General features: G+C 40.5%; 1 long non-coding RNA gene across 3 annotated transcripts in view; it reads right to left on the bottom strand.

The window, feature by feature from the left end:
• The window catches only part of LOC122461770, a 218,046-nt gene that overhangs the window by 172,720 nt on the left and 28,856 nt on the right, over positions 1 to 16,470 (bottom strand). For 2 of the 3 annotated variants that reach the window (XR_006283936.1, XR_006283934.1), the window contains one exon: positions 11,552 to 11,766. The exons of the other annotated variant lie outside the window; for it this stretch is intronic. This is a non-coding gene — a long non-coding RNA (uncharacterized LOC122461770). Of the gene's footprint in view, positions 1 to 11,551; positions 11,767 to 16,470 lie in introns of those variants that run through there. 3 annotated transcript variants of the gene reach the window in all.

Here is a 16,470-nt window from a genome sequence, read left to right as displayed (position 1 = left end):
GCAATGTGACTTGCCCAATGTCATCCAGTTGGCCAATAGCAGAGCCAGGCTTAGAACCCAGGTCACCTGAGTCCTACTCTGCTGCTCTAACCATTAGGATGCACTCATGAGAGTGCAAGAAGTTAAAAGCAGGTTATTACAGAGTCTGACCACTTTCTCTTTATGAAGGAGTAAAAATCTATACAAAGTTAGTATCACTGAGAAGGCCTTAAATGTTGAAAAGTGAATGTATTTGGGTGGTAGGTATATTTTATTCTGAAAATGAAAGCTAGGTGATATATATGGTAATGTATTACCTTAGGTGGTTGTAGGAAAAATAAATAGAAATTAAATGTCAGTGGAAAAAATATTGTTGGTTTTACACAGCTTGAAAAGGAAACAGGCCTGTTGTCAGTCATTGATTTTCAACATGGCAGGAACTTATTTAGAGATTTTGCATTCTGGCATGAACCCTGGAATGGATCTCAGAGTATTTAGCATTCCACTATGTAAACAAGCAGTGGTGTGTGAAAAAGTGTTATCAGAGTTCAAGTGCACTGTCGAGTGACTAAAAACCTGAGAGAAATCATGGACTGTTCTAGCTGGGCTAAAAAGTGATCAACATGCAACAACGATTGGTGTAATGAGACACTATTGAAGTGGAGTTTTTTACTTTGAAAGATTTCGGAGTAACAGCCGTGTTAGTCTGTATTCGCAAAAAGAAAAGGAGGACTTGTGGCACCTTAGAGACTAACCAATTTATTTGAGCATGAGCTTTCGTGAGCTACAGCTCACGAAAGCTCATGCTCAAATAAATTGGTTAGTCTCTAAGATGCCACAAGTCCTCCTTTTCTTTTTACTTTGAAAGAGACAGAGTGGAAGAAATTAAGAGAGAGTGATCAGTAAGTACTTTGGGAAAGAAAGAGATGTCAGAGGGTGATAATTCCAGTGAGATAATCAGATCAAAGGTGTGACCTTTGGTGCCAGACAAGAGAGATTTAAGGAAGATTGATAAGAAATTATTGTTCTGTGAATTCAAGTAAAATATTGAAGGACAGGGAATCAGCAGGAATCAAATGTGAAGGGATCTGAAATTTAAGACTAAAGCATTTTATATACTTTGGAGAATGGTAATAAACCTGAATGTTTACAAAGCAAGATGGCTTATTATTAGTTGTGGATTAGGCTCATGGATTTGGAATGGAACGGAGGGAAAACCAAGACTCTGTCCATTACAGAGGGGGTGTTCTGGTTTCAGGTTTCTTTGTGATAACTTCACATAGCTCTCGTTGAGACAAACAAAGAAGATATAAAAGCTCATGCCACTGACCCAAAGCAGCGCAATAGCCAGGAGTGAAGGGAAGTCATCAGACAAGTAAGCAGTCTGAGACACAGGCTACTAAGCGGACTTTTCAGATGGAGCTGAGGCTGCTTAGCATTCACAGTCAGCAGCTGACGTCCTAACATACATCACTACTAACGTTTTTGAAGATGTTCAGCAGGACAGACGTTGATAAATGACTCTGCCATCTACCCTTGCTCCTTTTGAGTTTGTAAGGTTTTCAAGCAGCTGTTGTAACATCCCAGGTTCCACAAAACAATACAGCAGAGAGGCTTTATGTCTATTGTACCCAAGAATTTGACAGACATTCGGTAAGAGGATACCCTTCTACAATATAGAGCACTGGGAGCTGCAGCAGTGATGACATTTGCACTACACCAGCTGCAACCACGCTAGTGTCAGTAACTACATTACTGAAAATACAAAAAAGCAGAAAGTGACTATTCAGACATGGGTTTTGAAACAACAGTTCTTGCAACCCAGGTCATTACCTCCAGAGGCTGTGATAGTAGAAACAATTTTTTTCAGCTGGTGGGCTTTTATTGTAACTAAATAAACTGAAGAAATACGTCTGGAGAATACTGATTGAATCTGAAAGTGAATTTTGATTTGACTATGTTTGGGACCCTTTCAATTACCCTGTATAAACATTTGAGTGCTTGACATTTACAGTATTGCCAACCACAAGAGATACAAATGACAAGTCAGACCCCCTCAAGGGATGGGTCCAAAACCATAAGATTTAAAAAAGAATCAAATAATGCTTTCCAGTTGGCCTTTTGACTTTTTAAATTCCCTTCTATTCCTCAGCCAATACACATGGAATAATTTCCAGTTGAAAAGTCAACCTCCAATGCATGCAAAAATGCAGGAGTCTCTCTGGCTGCTCAGATGGAGAGTCCACTTATCACCTCATCCCTGAGAGAGAGAGGGGAAATGCCAGACTGGCATTGACATACTGGCTTGACTCAGCAGCAACATTTCTCTGCCTCCTGATGCCCCCAGGACTTCTCTACATGGGACTCTCCGTCACCACTTCCACAACTTCCCCCTCTGCTGCCTCTCACTGCCCCAGGACCCATTTTCTGCACTACGGTCATATATGAAGTCAGGGCTCAGTGGCAGGACACAGTTTTGCCCACATGCCCATCCCCAAAAACCCTGGGACTGGAGTATTTTCTCACATCATCCATGACAACTCCTCCTACAGGAGCCAAAATCCTGTGACTTGCAATCAGTTCATGAGAGTTGGCAACACTGCCTTCCCCAGACTGCTTGGTAAAGACTCCCCTTCTTGATCATTACTCCCAAGCTGGTGAATCTGCCATTCAATCCCTCCATCTCCTATCCCCATCACATCCTCTGCACCCCCTCAGCCTCCCTCTGGCTCCCACATCCCCCTACAACCTGTGAATCTTCTTCCTGCCTCCTCCCCGGGGCCCTGTTCCCCCTCAGTCTCCTCATTCACATTTCACAGCGAGTTTTCTGCTCCTCTCAGTCCCTGTGTCATGTCCTGTCCAGCCCCCTGAGCCAGAGAATGGCAGCCATTTGACTGTGCAGCTGGCTTCAATATCAATGAAAACAACAGGAGGTGTCAGTCCACTTTATTAAGAGCAGCCTCACTTCCAGATGCAGATAGACTGTAGGGAAATGGTGCCCATCTTGCTAACTTCAGGCCCACTGACAGTAACAGGAGATGGTGGCCATTTTGAATAAAGGGAAAATTCAAGAGCTGCTGCCTTTCATCATGTGTTCATAAAACAAGTAAAAAAATCCAACCCCAGAATTATTAGTGTTGCAATAAAATTGTGAGAGTTGGCAATACTTCATTACTGTCACAAATGCACATAAAAAGCAAATATTAAAATGGAGTAGTTGCTTTAAAGTAATTTTAAATTGTATATCCCATTGGAATGTGTGTGATTCATACTATGTTTATTATTACATAGATTATCCAGTTGGGGAACAGAAAATATAACCACATGATTGGGGTAACTAACTGTTCATGAATCATCTGTCGACTAAAAGTTATTTGTTGCGGTTAAAGAATTTTGAAAAATACTTTTGAGCATTTTGAAATCCTTGAATGGATAATTTATGGATTAAAAACAAGTGTGACTTTGTCAAAAGTTGTTCATTGTGCATTATTCCCTCAGCTTCAGTATTTACATTTCAGTTTCAACCTTGTTTTGTTAGCTGCATTTTCTCCAGCACTTCCCTATTATTTGTATTACACAAGTGCCTAATGTCGAAGATATTGGGACTCCATTGTTCTGGGTACTGTACAAAACATGCACTAAGAGACAGTCCATGCCCTGAGGAGCTTGCAGTCCAAATAGACAAGATAATAGTTGAAGCTGGTTGTGAACTTTTCAACACAATTTTTGTTGGAAAATGCTGATTCACTGAAACAAACTTTTCACAGAAACTATAAAAAAAGATATTTGTAAGTGAGGTTTCCTCTAAAACACACTGATGAGCTGAAAAGACACCATTTCAGGTGGCACGTGCTTAAGGGGTGAAGGTTCCCATTCTAATAGTGGCAAAACTGCCCAGAGAGAAAGGTAGTGCTAGTTAAGTGAATTGGAGCAGGAAAGGGAGGTGAAAGGGAAGAAGAGATAAGATCTATGAGGTAGGCAGGAGCAAGTCCATGGAGTGTTTTTAAGTTACATGCCTCAAGAATGCAAGATGCATACAATACACTGAACAACCACTACAGTACCAAATGTTTATTTGGCTTCATCCTAAAAAGCTTTGCATTGTGTACTATGTCCCCAAAATGATAGACAATGTGATCGCAGCCTCTGGCCAGATATCAGCAACTTGGCCAAAGCCAGGCTCCAGCCTACTTCCTCCCTGTTTTGTTTAATAGCATTTCTCTGTGGAATATCCCAAGCAGGCTCTAAATACAAACCACCTAGTCAACATGGAATTCAAGGTGGCACTGTATTTCTTTAATCCAAACTCTGAATTCTCCAGACATCATCCAGACTTTACTATCCCCCTCAAAGTGGACACATTAGTGAGAGAGAAGCCAATAGGCAGTCTAAAGGTCTCCCATTAATGCTGAATCCCTCTGGTTGACTATGGATTGGATTCTGTGAACTCTGTGAAGTAGATATTACAGTTCAAATGAAGTAGAAGAGGTGAGATGTCATTGCAAATGTACTGTTGCATCTGGTCTGGTCCTAGAGGTCATAAGTTTCAATTGTGCTAACATTGCTATAATGTTATGTGCAGAAGTCGATGACTATTGTGACCTCTGTGAATTAATCTGGCAGAAAGACCACACAAACTAAGATTACAGTAGTCAAGGCAGTGATAGGTAACTATTCCTGAATAGGTTTCAGAGTAACAGCCGTGTTAGTCTGTATTCGCAAAAAGAAAAGGAGGACTTGTGGCACCTTAGAGACTGATGAAGTGAGCTGTAGCTCACGAAAGCTTATGCTCAAATAAATTGGTTAGTCTCTAAGGTGCCACAAGTCCTCCTTTTCTTATTCCTGAATAGGCGATCTATGACTTTGTAGTCCACTTATGAATTTTTATGCAAATGTCTGTACAAATAACTAATACCGGGCATTGGGGAAGCACATTTGGGAGAAACTAGTTAGCATAGGCAGTAGTAATCCCACAGATGTATTGGGAATTATTAGGTAAAAGAAATGCCTGGTCCTGTGTTACTGAATGATAGCTAAGGTGAATGGCTCTGTATACTGGAGGGGAAGTGGGTAATCCAAGGTGAGATGTGTTATTAGAGCGGTGTAACAAATCGATTTTTTCAATTCTCTATCCAAACCAACAAAACCTTTCATTCGACCCAAAATTGGACATTTCATTTCAGCACTGGGTTTTTTTTTAAACCTTTTTTGAAAATTGTATTTAGGCACATTTCCAAATGAAATATTGTTTCTGAATGAAAAATGGAAATGTTTCATTTTCAAAAACATTGTTTTCCATCCAAAACTATTTGCTGAATTTTTACACAAATTTGCAAATAAATTAGTTGCCCTGAAACTGTATTTTTCAGTGAATAAAATATTCATCCAAAAAAATTTCACCCAGGTCTAGTTATGATCCATTCCTATGGGATAATGGGCAAATGGAGGGGCATGCAAAACTGGTCTGGACATTTTATATAACGTAAAATTGAACTCCTTTGGAACTTGAGACAGGAAAGGAGTTAATTTGGGAGAACAGAAAGGCACAAGGTTTTCATTTTAAGCACTAAAGCTGTTGTTGGGATCAAAGTCATCCTAAAATGATGAGAAAAAGGACAATCCTGGATGGAGACAAAAGGGAGTCTACAAGTGACGAGCCAAATAAAACTTCACTTCTTGCGAAGTCCATGGGAACTCTTGCCTACTTTGTAACAAAAGGTTCTTGTCTGCCTCAACATTTTTAGCAATATTAATCTGTAGAATGTTTTTGCTCAGCTATCCCTTATCTTATAATTCACTCTGTTTTCTCTAACATAGCTATGTTTAAACAACTTAAGTTGGATTTAGTGTCTCTTCGGGGCAAGCCATGCTGCAAGTACAGCTGTGTTTTTGTAACCAGTTCATAACACTCCATTCTGACCTGGTTAAAACACGCTTTGAATTGTTTTCACACACCCTTGTATCCTGTTCTAAAGAAATGACATTTTTTCTTCTTTTTCTTCACCTCTAAAAGAGAAAAAAAGGAACTGCCACAATCACATTGAAAGATTGTCTTAATATAGTACCTAGCTATATAGTAAATCTAAATGATGACAATACAATACCACAGAAAACCATGGTCTGTGGAACACCAGCTAATGCAACATCTTAGAGAAGCTGAACACACAGAAATACTTTCCTACTGTCACTTTTCCATTCGATCAATTGCTGGGTTAGCCTCAGGGATGCTGTGTGATCATGAGCAAGAAAAGAGACCCACATGACTGAGAATAGGAAGGAAGGGGTTTGCAGAACAATCTGTCTGCTAAGATGCAGACCACACCATTAGGAAAAACCTGAGAATCCTGAATTGCCCAGCATTTGTTGTATTTGAGAATACTCACTCTTCAATTCAAATGGCTTCCCACACTTTCCCTTGGTCAATGATGTTTTGCATATCTATAGTGCCTTTCCATCTGAGGATCACAGCTGCTTTACAAATATTAATGCATTCAGCACCTTTATGAAGTCGGTAATATCAAAATTGTATATGTGGGTAAACTGTGGTAGATAGGAGGTCAATGGCATGATTTCCAGAGGCACTGAACACCCACTGCTCCCATTGACTGTTTCTCATTCTTCACACCAGACCAAAGAAGAACTACAGTTTAGCCTGCTTTCAAGGTTTTGTAATGAAACTTTTGTGCAATGGTTTGCAACACAGTGACATCTGCATATACAATATGAGTAATCTGAAGTGGATGGTCTGAACTGCATCTCCCAAATTTTTGGAAGAGTGATCTGAAACCACTATACAGAAATGGAACTGCCCCATATTACTGTAGCACACACTGAAGTTGCTAAGGCAGTGTCACCTCCCACTCCCCCCCTTCTCCCCAAAAAAGTACAGTCAGCCAATAGAGAGTTTGTTCTGATGTCACGTTTGCAATTTACTATTTTGCTTCTGAACTGGTTGTAATGCTTCTGGGGGTACCCAGGGTTGTGAGGCTCCTTACTACCACTTGCCCTTAGCAAGAAAAATCCTTGTCTGCGTCTGCTATGGGTCAGCCCCCCAAATCCACCAGCCATGGGCAGCAAAAGCACTCCCCTTCTAGGCCTGCATAGCTCCCCCTTCTCTGCTCTCTCTCTCCAGATTAGCAATGGACACACTCCAACGCCAAGCATCTCCCTGGAGTGTCCAGCCCATGTTCTGCTGGACACTCACAATATTCAGAGATCTGCTGCTCCCAAAGAAACAGTACCCCCACCTTCCCAGTTCCACCTCAGATCATGGCTCTGGTTAGCACACAGCATTTAGATAAGTTTGTGGTGAAAACAAGAAAAAGTTTATTTAGAAAAGTACAGGGATCTGAGTGATAGCAAGTAGAAATATTGGAAACAAATGGTTACATATAAAATAAAATATCATATCACACATTATAGAGCTAGACTTAATTAACATCACTTTCATATTGCTCACCAGTGCTTTCCAGCCAGGCAGGCTATGATCCCTTTTTCATGAGGCAAAATACACAGTCTGCCTGTCTCCTAGGTGAAGATGCTGAGAGTTTCCTTACATCACCTGATATACCAGACTAATCCCTTGATTTTACTCAAACCGGATTTCTCTCTTGTAGATTTTGCAATCTTATGCCTGCTGTTTGGCTTTGTATGCAAATAGGCATCCATCACAAGACATACAATGCACACATAACCAGACAGAGAGAAGCGTCTTTTACCCCCTACCTAGAAAGGACAGTCTGAGGCACGTCACTTCCTGGTGACCTGCCTTATCTTAAGAATATCATTTTCAGTATAGATACATACATGCGCTGATCTATTAAGTATTACCCTTTCACACATTTCTCAATGATTGTGATGACCAGCAGGCTACTGGTCCTCAGTAAAGACCTTCCATGCCACCCTTTGTTGAATTTATATGTATTTACCTGACACAGAGGATCCCTGTAAAACTCAGTGAGTCTCCTCCACCCTCTGCCAGTTGGCACCAACATGTTCCTGCATCACACAGGTAAGGATAGATTCTCTGTCAAATTAGTCTGAACTAGCTTTCTCCCCATCCTGAGGAGGATTTCAGCTCAGATAGTTGAGGGAAACTCTTTATGAGTGCTGGGACTCTTTTAATTCACCTCCACACTCAACAACTACTCCAAACACAACACGGGTCAGTTATTGATTCCCAAAGTTTAATCACAGGAAACTAATTTGTTAGAAGTTCCATCTAGGAGTGGAAGAAATAATGAAAAAATAAACCCTCGTGGGGCTTCATTGATCCCTGTTGTAACTTTACTCCCCTCAGATTAGAACAGGGGAAGAATCTGACCCATATAATATAGTCTAGCACTGGGCTGACTCCAGACAACGTACCTCATTGTGCAGGCAATTTATGTTATACTGTGAAAAGCCCTCAAACGCGATGTGTTCCCATCTCAATAGAGTAGCAATGTGAAGGACTAAAATCTCAGACACCGGAGTTCTAGCTGGCCAACTCCATAATATAATATGCATGAAGGTCAGAAAAAGCTGTCACCTCAGATGTGTATGTTTCACACATTTATTTTCCTAGCCAAGAGGAAATTCACTAATCTACTTTACTAAACTGAGAAAAATAATATGAGAAAATGGGAAGAGGCCACATAAAAATTAGGCTATCAAGCCAGGGAAATCAGCTCATTTTGATTATGTTGACATTCTCCATCCAAACTTTTAAACAGCCTGCCCCCAGATACATTTTTTGTTTGTATTGCATTAAGAAGTGGAAATTAGCTTTATAAATATAAATCAGTTAAATATAATGCAATATTTATGCTGAAGTATCAGATTTTTTCCTCATCTGGGATTCCATTTAAAAGAGAAATACAGAGAAAGCTATTCCTTGGTGTTCTCAGAAAGGGAGTAGGTTTACAATTTATGTAAATTAATTTCCATCCTGACAGAGCTAAATTCCTCACTTTACTTGATTGCAGTGAGAAAGTCAGTCATGCAGTAGGAGACTATACCTATTGCTTAGTCTCTCTCTTCAAATGCTAATATGGTAAGGCCAAATTCTACCTTCCATTATTCCTGTTAAGCTTCCCATTGAAAGCTCCAACCCATTCAATCCTAGGTTGCACAGACGTGGAGCCAAAGCTAGTCCTAATCACCTGTGCCAGTTGCTCAGTCACACGTACAAAATGGATGAGTGAGGAAACCCAGTGCTTTTATTCCCTGTATTATGTATTTGTAATGCACTAGCCAATCATTTCACGGACTTTTGGTTAAGATCAAGCGTAATACGCTAACCACTAAACGCCCCAGGCAAGATCAGGGCCCCAGTAGGCTACTCACAGAACAAGCAACTGCTCCTGCCAAGAAGAGGGGCTCGAAAGACTCCATTAAATTCCAAACTATGTGGTGGATATCTGTAGAATGCTTTATCCCATCCTACAAAGTCTGGGACAAAATATTCCTTGAGAAGAAAAAGAAAGCAAATATTTCCTTAATGGCAACATTATCTGACGCTTGAAAAAAAAATCAGTTTGCTTATACCATACATAGTCTGTTAAAAAATTGAGCCAAATTTATTGCTGGTGTAACTCCCTGAATTTCAGGGGTGTTTCACCAAGGAAAAACTTGGCCTTCTGGGGTCTATTCTATATTACAATTAATCACTCATTAAGGATCAGCAAACCTGTCCTGAGATTTCCACTAAACTTCAGCTGAATCAAACCATTTTTGGTGTTCAAACAAATTGATTTATCTATCTCTTTCCATTTTCTTATGTAAACACCAAAGAGGAAGAAGAGCTATTTAAGCTAAAGGACAACCTTGGCACATGAACAAATGGGTATGAACAAGCCATGAATAAATTTAGGCTGCATATTTAGAAAAGGTTTCTAACCATCAGAGGAGTTAGGCTCTGGAACAGCTTTTCAACAGGAGTAGTGGACCCACAGCCTAACTAGTTTTAAGATGGAGCTTGATAATTTTATGTACAGGATTTATGACAGAGTGGCCTACAATAGCAGAAGACTGGACTTGATGCCCCAGGAGTTGTTTTCCAACCCTCTCTCTCTCTTTCTCTTCTGGGCCATGGGAATGGGGCTGAACAGCTAGAGGTGGTTATTTTGGGGAGGCCAGAGGGAGCTGAAGAAATGTAACCTGGTTTTGCTGACCAGCTCAGCCTGTCAGCTCTGTTGCCTTTCTCAAAAGATTACTTTTCTTTCCAGTAGTTTAATTATTCAGTCAGGGTTCTTGTGTGTGTCTGAGATTAATAGACTTCGCCCATCATATTGATTAGTCACTTATTATTGTTCTGCTAGATTCACAGTATAAATAAGACTTCTTTGCAATGTCAAAAATCCTTTTGATCCACTGAATCAATTTGATATTTTTTCTTATTCTAATAGAAGCAGAAGTGCTAATTATCTGCCCCTATATCAACATTGCCTCAGCTGTATCCTACAATGCTGAATAGCTGGTTTCCTTATTGTCATTAGCACTGAAATATTCTTATAAGGATAATTTCATTTAGACAGTCTACGTGTTCTTACTTTTGCAGGGGAAAATAGATGCTTTCTCAGTTAGAATCAGGATGTTGTCTATCACTAATGAGTAAGGGGAATGAGACAACAGCATGATCAGAAATGGTGATATTTTCAATTTTCCATCCCCAGCTATTTTCACCTGTATTTTACTGAGGTAATTATATCTTGTCCTGCGATACATATTGTGCCTATTCACAATAAAATGTGAATTCTTTATCTCTAGTTGGCAGGTTTCTCCAAACATCATAAAATCCTAATTCAGTTAACTTCATTTTAATAGGTTTTCCCTCAACTGATTTCTGAAAGACAGGGCAGATAGATTTATTCATGTCCACTGATAGTGTGATGCTGAAGCCCACAACAATGCATGTGGTGTTCTAAGTAAATTGTGCAGAGATATCTAGAATACCAGCTCTGTGATTTAAAATGGGGAAACGCAAATCCCTGAAATTAAAATATGTCCCCCTTATCTTATCTCAGTGTAAGAATAAATTGATCTTTTTAATTTACCAGAATAGCATTTAACAATTTTAATTAAATGAGGTAGAAAACAGCATCCATACTCCCATGCACTTTTTAAAACAAATTTGCTTTACTCGCTATTGCGTGGATACATTCTACATTAGCTTAAATCATCTTGAAAAATGATAGACTGTTACACTTGCTAATTCTCAAGTAATCTATTAAAAATAATGGCTGAATCAATGGGTATGAGAGAGCAGGATCTCCTGTGGACTAATCGTTATGTTGTTCTATAACTGGCACCTAACTATTACTGTGATGGGAAATCTAGAAATGCACAGATTACAAAGATAGTGGAAAGGAAGGGGTGAGAAAGAAAGTCTTCCTCAAGAAGGCAAGGTGAAAAAATTGGGAAGACTGGAGTGAAGTGTAGAAAAGAGCAACAGTGTCAGAAGCAGAGGAAACCAGATTTGTTGAAGGCATAAGTTCTGACAGTACATACACAGAAATGTTGTCAGTTTTTGACTGCTATAAGTAAAAGTTTGCTGGACATGGTAAATCCATGAAGATCTATTGCAGAGACATTTATCCAGAAAGACAGCTTAACTGACCGAGTTCAAACACACCCTTAAACTTCTTTGGGACTAAACTAATTTAAGATTCAGAGAAGAGCAAGTGTGTGTTATTTGCCAGCACCCAGGAAGTGTTCAGTTCATTCAGTGCCAGGATTACATGGTTTGAAAGTTGCATCTGCATCACGGATGGAACACCAATGTCCACTTTTAGCTGATGTGAAATCCTGTAATGAGATGTTACTTTCATTCTCTCTACAACTAAGCAAGCATAAACAATTAACAAAATTCCCCATTTTAAAAGCCTCTTATACCACAGAGTTTTGAAGAGTTGAGAGAGTCCATGACTTTGATTACAAATAAAGGGAAAGCCACTCAGTTATTGTACCTATTTTACACATGTAAGGAGTCTTGCCCAAGAATCTATACATACTTGCTGCATACACGAGAGTTTTTGGTTGTGTTGAACTCAAGTTATTTGATTTCTAACAGTATTGTAAATGTCAGCATGGATATACCAGAAATATTTGTTCCTCATCATACTTTAGCCCAGAACTTTAGTCTAGACAGACCCAGAGAGCTCTCAACTTCTTCTGATTCAGCTAGTTGGGAGGTCCATGTACAAATCTGGTCTGAAGCACCCATGTACAAACCATTCATCCTGGCCGGCAGCAGGATAATTGAAAATCCAAAAATGGCTGTAACATTTAATCCTCTGTGCCATAGCAATGTTTCTTCTTACAGGAAATCTTTGGGTCTTTAGATTAAGCCCCCAATATTGTCTATTTTTCACCAATTTTCCTGTAAGCTAAAATATTGGGTATGTTCAAAATTTCATGCTGTATTAGCAAGTTACTCATCTGCTGGTGCCAAAAAGGAACCTCCTTTCTCCTATATTGCATTTCACAATTATTTTGGGACATGCACCAGTGTCACCTTTTTACCCCTCGCTGTAAATTATTATTACTGTTCCGATGAGTGGCAGCAGATGTCTAGGGCCTTGCAAATGAGATTTCCACTGGAAGAGTAATCAGTGGCTCGGAGTTTGGTGAATATAAGTGATCACAACCAGCATGTAGGCAATCTTCTCTTTCAGAACTCTCAGCTAAACACCAGTACCCTGGTCTCAGAGAGTAACTCTGCTCCAAGAATTTACTCTAGTTAGGGAGATCAAGGCAGAGAGCAAACTCCACACACACATACACACACACACACACACAGCTCCCCAAAAAAATTGCAATAGAAAACCAACAGAGTATTTCTTCAGAGGCTAAAATCTTGCTTGTGCATGAAGAAAAAGGAATTTGTAAGAGTACACTCTGGTGGCTCCTGCCATAACAATATCAAGTAATTCCCACTACCAGAAGCAGGATACTGGACTGCCTAGTCTGATCCCATGAGGCAAGTACAATGTTCTTCCTGCCTATTATGAATAGCATTGCCAGCAACACTGAGTCAGCATCAGAAGTCACTATTTCAAAATCTTCTGCCAGAAGTACTCTGGGACAGACTTTTCTTCACAGTGTATGCTGGAAAATCTAGCAATCTGCTTTCATACTAAAATAAATGTCTGTCCTAACCTTCAAAGGGTTGATATAGAGCTTTGAATTATAGATCAAGCAGAAAAATTTAATACATAAATGTTAAAATCATTAAAGTAGTTTTTTACTGCAAATAAAAAGTGAGTGACTCATCCCAGGTCAGCTATCAAATATTTCAGTTTAGGTTTTTGCTCCATGAGTTGCATAAATCTTTTTGGTCTATCCTCCTGTCAAAAGAAATCTCACATCACTTCCCTCCCCCCATTATTACTCCCCCCCGGTTTCTGAAAACATTCCACTTTAAAATTTTATCACAGGGTTCCCCCCCCCTAGGTTTCAAGAAGGGTTATGCTGAGAAGTGCACACAGTAAGGTTCTATTTAAAAAAAATTCAGCCTTACTACAGTAGGTTAAAAATAAAATAACTCAACACCCTGGATACCATTCCTGTTCTGAATCCATAATCATTTCTCTTTAAGTTGCAAAGTTTGATAGCTATTTTGCCTCATTAAAGTTTACGTGAGGTAGTTAGAGAAGCACACAGATTAAAATGGCATATGGGGAGCCTTTCAATCTGACTACTTCCCCTGGGGATCCTTTCCTCCGGCTTTTCTAGGAATGCTTCAACTCTGAGTCCATAATAAATGTGGCTATATATCCATAAGCTATTGTATAGCCCCAGAATCGTCAAAGGGCTAGGTCTGCAAAGTCTTGAGAGAAGGGGGATTGTTCAACTTAGAAAAGAGATGACTACGGCGGGGGGTGGGGTTTTATAGAGGTCTATGAAAATCATGAATGGTGAGGAGAAAGTAAGTGTTATTTACCCCTTCATATAATGCAAGAACTAAGGGTCTCCTAAGGAAATTAATAGGCAGCAGGTTTAAAAAAAACAAAAGGAAGTACTTCTTCACACAAATCACACTGAACCAATGGAACTCATTGCCAGGGGATGTTGTGAAGACCAAAAATATAACTAGTTTCAAAAAAGAATTAGATTAGTTCATAGACAAGAGGTCCATCTTTGGGTGTTAGCCAAGATGGTCAGGGATGCAACCCTATACTCCAGGTGTCCCTAAACCTCCAAGCCCTGGAAGTTGGGACTGGACAACGGGATAGATCTCTCTAATTGCACTGTTTTGTTTATTCCCTCTGTAGCATCTGGCACTGGCCACGGTCAGAGACAGGATACTGAGCTAGATGGACCATTTGGCTGACCCAGTATGGCCGTTCTTATGTTAGAGTTACTTGTGATGCATTTCCCCACCTAATTCTTTGGAGATTATGGACACACACTACTAGATAAGCAGACAGATGAAGAGTGAGTTAGCCTCAGACCTCTGATTGGGAAAATGCAGAAAGAATTTGTTCTTTTCTCTTATCCTATATCTACTCTATCCTGCTGGAAGGTAGTATCAATGATGCATGTAGTAATATGGCTTCAAAAGCAAAATGCCAGATTCTGCCACCCTTAGTTAGGAGTATTACCTCATTCAACTAAGTAGTTCAACTAATTTCATTGCAGCTATTCACAGAAGCTGAGCACCCTCCACTGTGAGAATTCAGTAGGAGTTGAAGGTGTTCAGGTCCTTCCAAGATCAGACCTTGGATAAAGGACTAGTTGTCATAGGCAAGGTTTGCAGAATATTACTCAGAATAAGATGGAGGGAAAGAAAATTGGGGGTCCTTTGGAAAAAATGCTATGTGATCATGTAATTAAATGAATATGCACAAGAGGATGAATTAAGGTTGCACAGAAAACTTTAATGCGGGTATTTCCTAACGTTTGAGGGTTTGACATTGCAACCTTAATGTTCGTTCAACTTAACTTTTAGTGTTTAATTTCCAAGTTTTTTTTTCAAAAGAAAACTAAAAAAAAACAGATATTCCATCATGTGGTATATATTGATACTTACATCATTCATCAACATGGGTTGGAACATTTAGAGTCACTACACAGACCTCTGCCACTTGAGCTAATAGATTAACTAATAGCAATAGTATTTGTCATCCCCTATGTGGACCAGCACTAGAGGGGGATCAGACATACACTTTGCCAGTTTCACATATATTTGCTGACAGCAGGGGAATGGAGACCCTCAGGAAACTTGGGTTCCCTTCCAGGCTTTGGAGGGGAGTTTTCTCTAGTGGGCACAGACTCTTCTGCCAGTTTCCTCCAATGTGGGCCCCTTCTGCCCTGTCTCCTCCAACCCATCCTATCCCCGCCCTCTTCCCTACCCTTGGATCCTTGTCCCAGTCCCATTCTCCTTGCCTACCCGTTCCCAGTCTCTACTCCTCAGGCTTCTCATCTCAGTCCCAGTCCCCTCATCCAGCCAGTCCCAATTCTCCCCACCCCACAGTTTCTCATCTGATTTGTCTCTCTTGTGCACACTGTGGCTCCCAGTCCCAGTCTTCCTCCCTGGGGTCCTCATCCAATCTCAGACTTCCCACTCCTCCCACCCCAAATCTTTTCCCTGACTCCTATTCCCAGTCTCTTTACCCATCCAGCCCCAGTCTCCCATTCCCTCCAGCTCCTTGCCCAATCTCAGCAGCACCGCTACCTCCAGCCAACAAGCTCCCAATTCTCCCCTTTCCTTCTCCCCATTTCCCTAACCGGCTCCCAGTCTCTTACTCTCAGTTCCCCTCCCCTAGTCTCATATAACTCCCTCCCATCTAATCCAGTTAGTGTCCCCTCTGCATTCAAATCAGATGGCTTCCTTCTCCATGAAAGCTCCTTGCTCTCAGTCCTGGTGAACAGTCTGACCTTGCCCTAGAGCATCTGGGAGCACCCATTATGTAGAAAGTCCTTCAGAGCCTCCATGGCCCTGGGCTGGAGCATGCTTAGTCACTCTCTAGGGATGCTGCATACACGTTGATGCTGCAAGGGTACTGAGCATGCTCAGTGCGGATAGAATCTTTGAGATTTTAGCTGTTAAGGTCTAGCAAGACTCCACTGAGCAAGTGGAGATTGCAATTTTTCAGAGGCATTTTATTTGCCCCCCTGAAAATCTGCCCAAATTTCACCAGCAAGAGGTCCATCCCTGACACAAAGGCAGTTCCGCTACTAAATTTCAAGCCCCTGCTCTAAAACATGGGAGGAATTAAAGCATTTCAAAGAAAAGGTCACTAGAAGTTTGGTTTGTTGTATTTTTTTATAAACATGGCCAAAACAAAGTTTTCCCTAACCTTGTGGGCAGAACAGTTTGAGCTGAAATTCTCCAAAACTATTCAGCCTGAAGCAGTCACTTGGCATGGAAAAGTTCAGCCCAAATGGTTAAATTTTGGCAACGTTCTAAGCAGATGAAAACAGGCTCTTGTAATGGGAAGTGTCAACAACCTTAATAGGTGATGTTAGCAGCCCTGCCTATTATATAGTAAGTGGCATGATGCCCCA

This window comes from Chelonia mydas, chromosome 9, assembly GCF_015237465.2.
Source record: "Chelonia mydas isolate rCheMyd1 chromosome 9, rCheMyd1.pri.v2, whole genome shotgun sequence".
NCBI lineage: Eukaryota > Metazoa > Chordata > Testudines > Cheloniidae > Chelonia > Chelonia mydas.
This window is presented reverse-complemented; position numbering and strand designations above follow the sequence as displayed.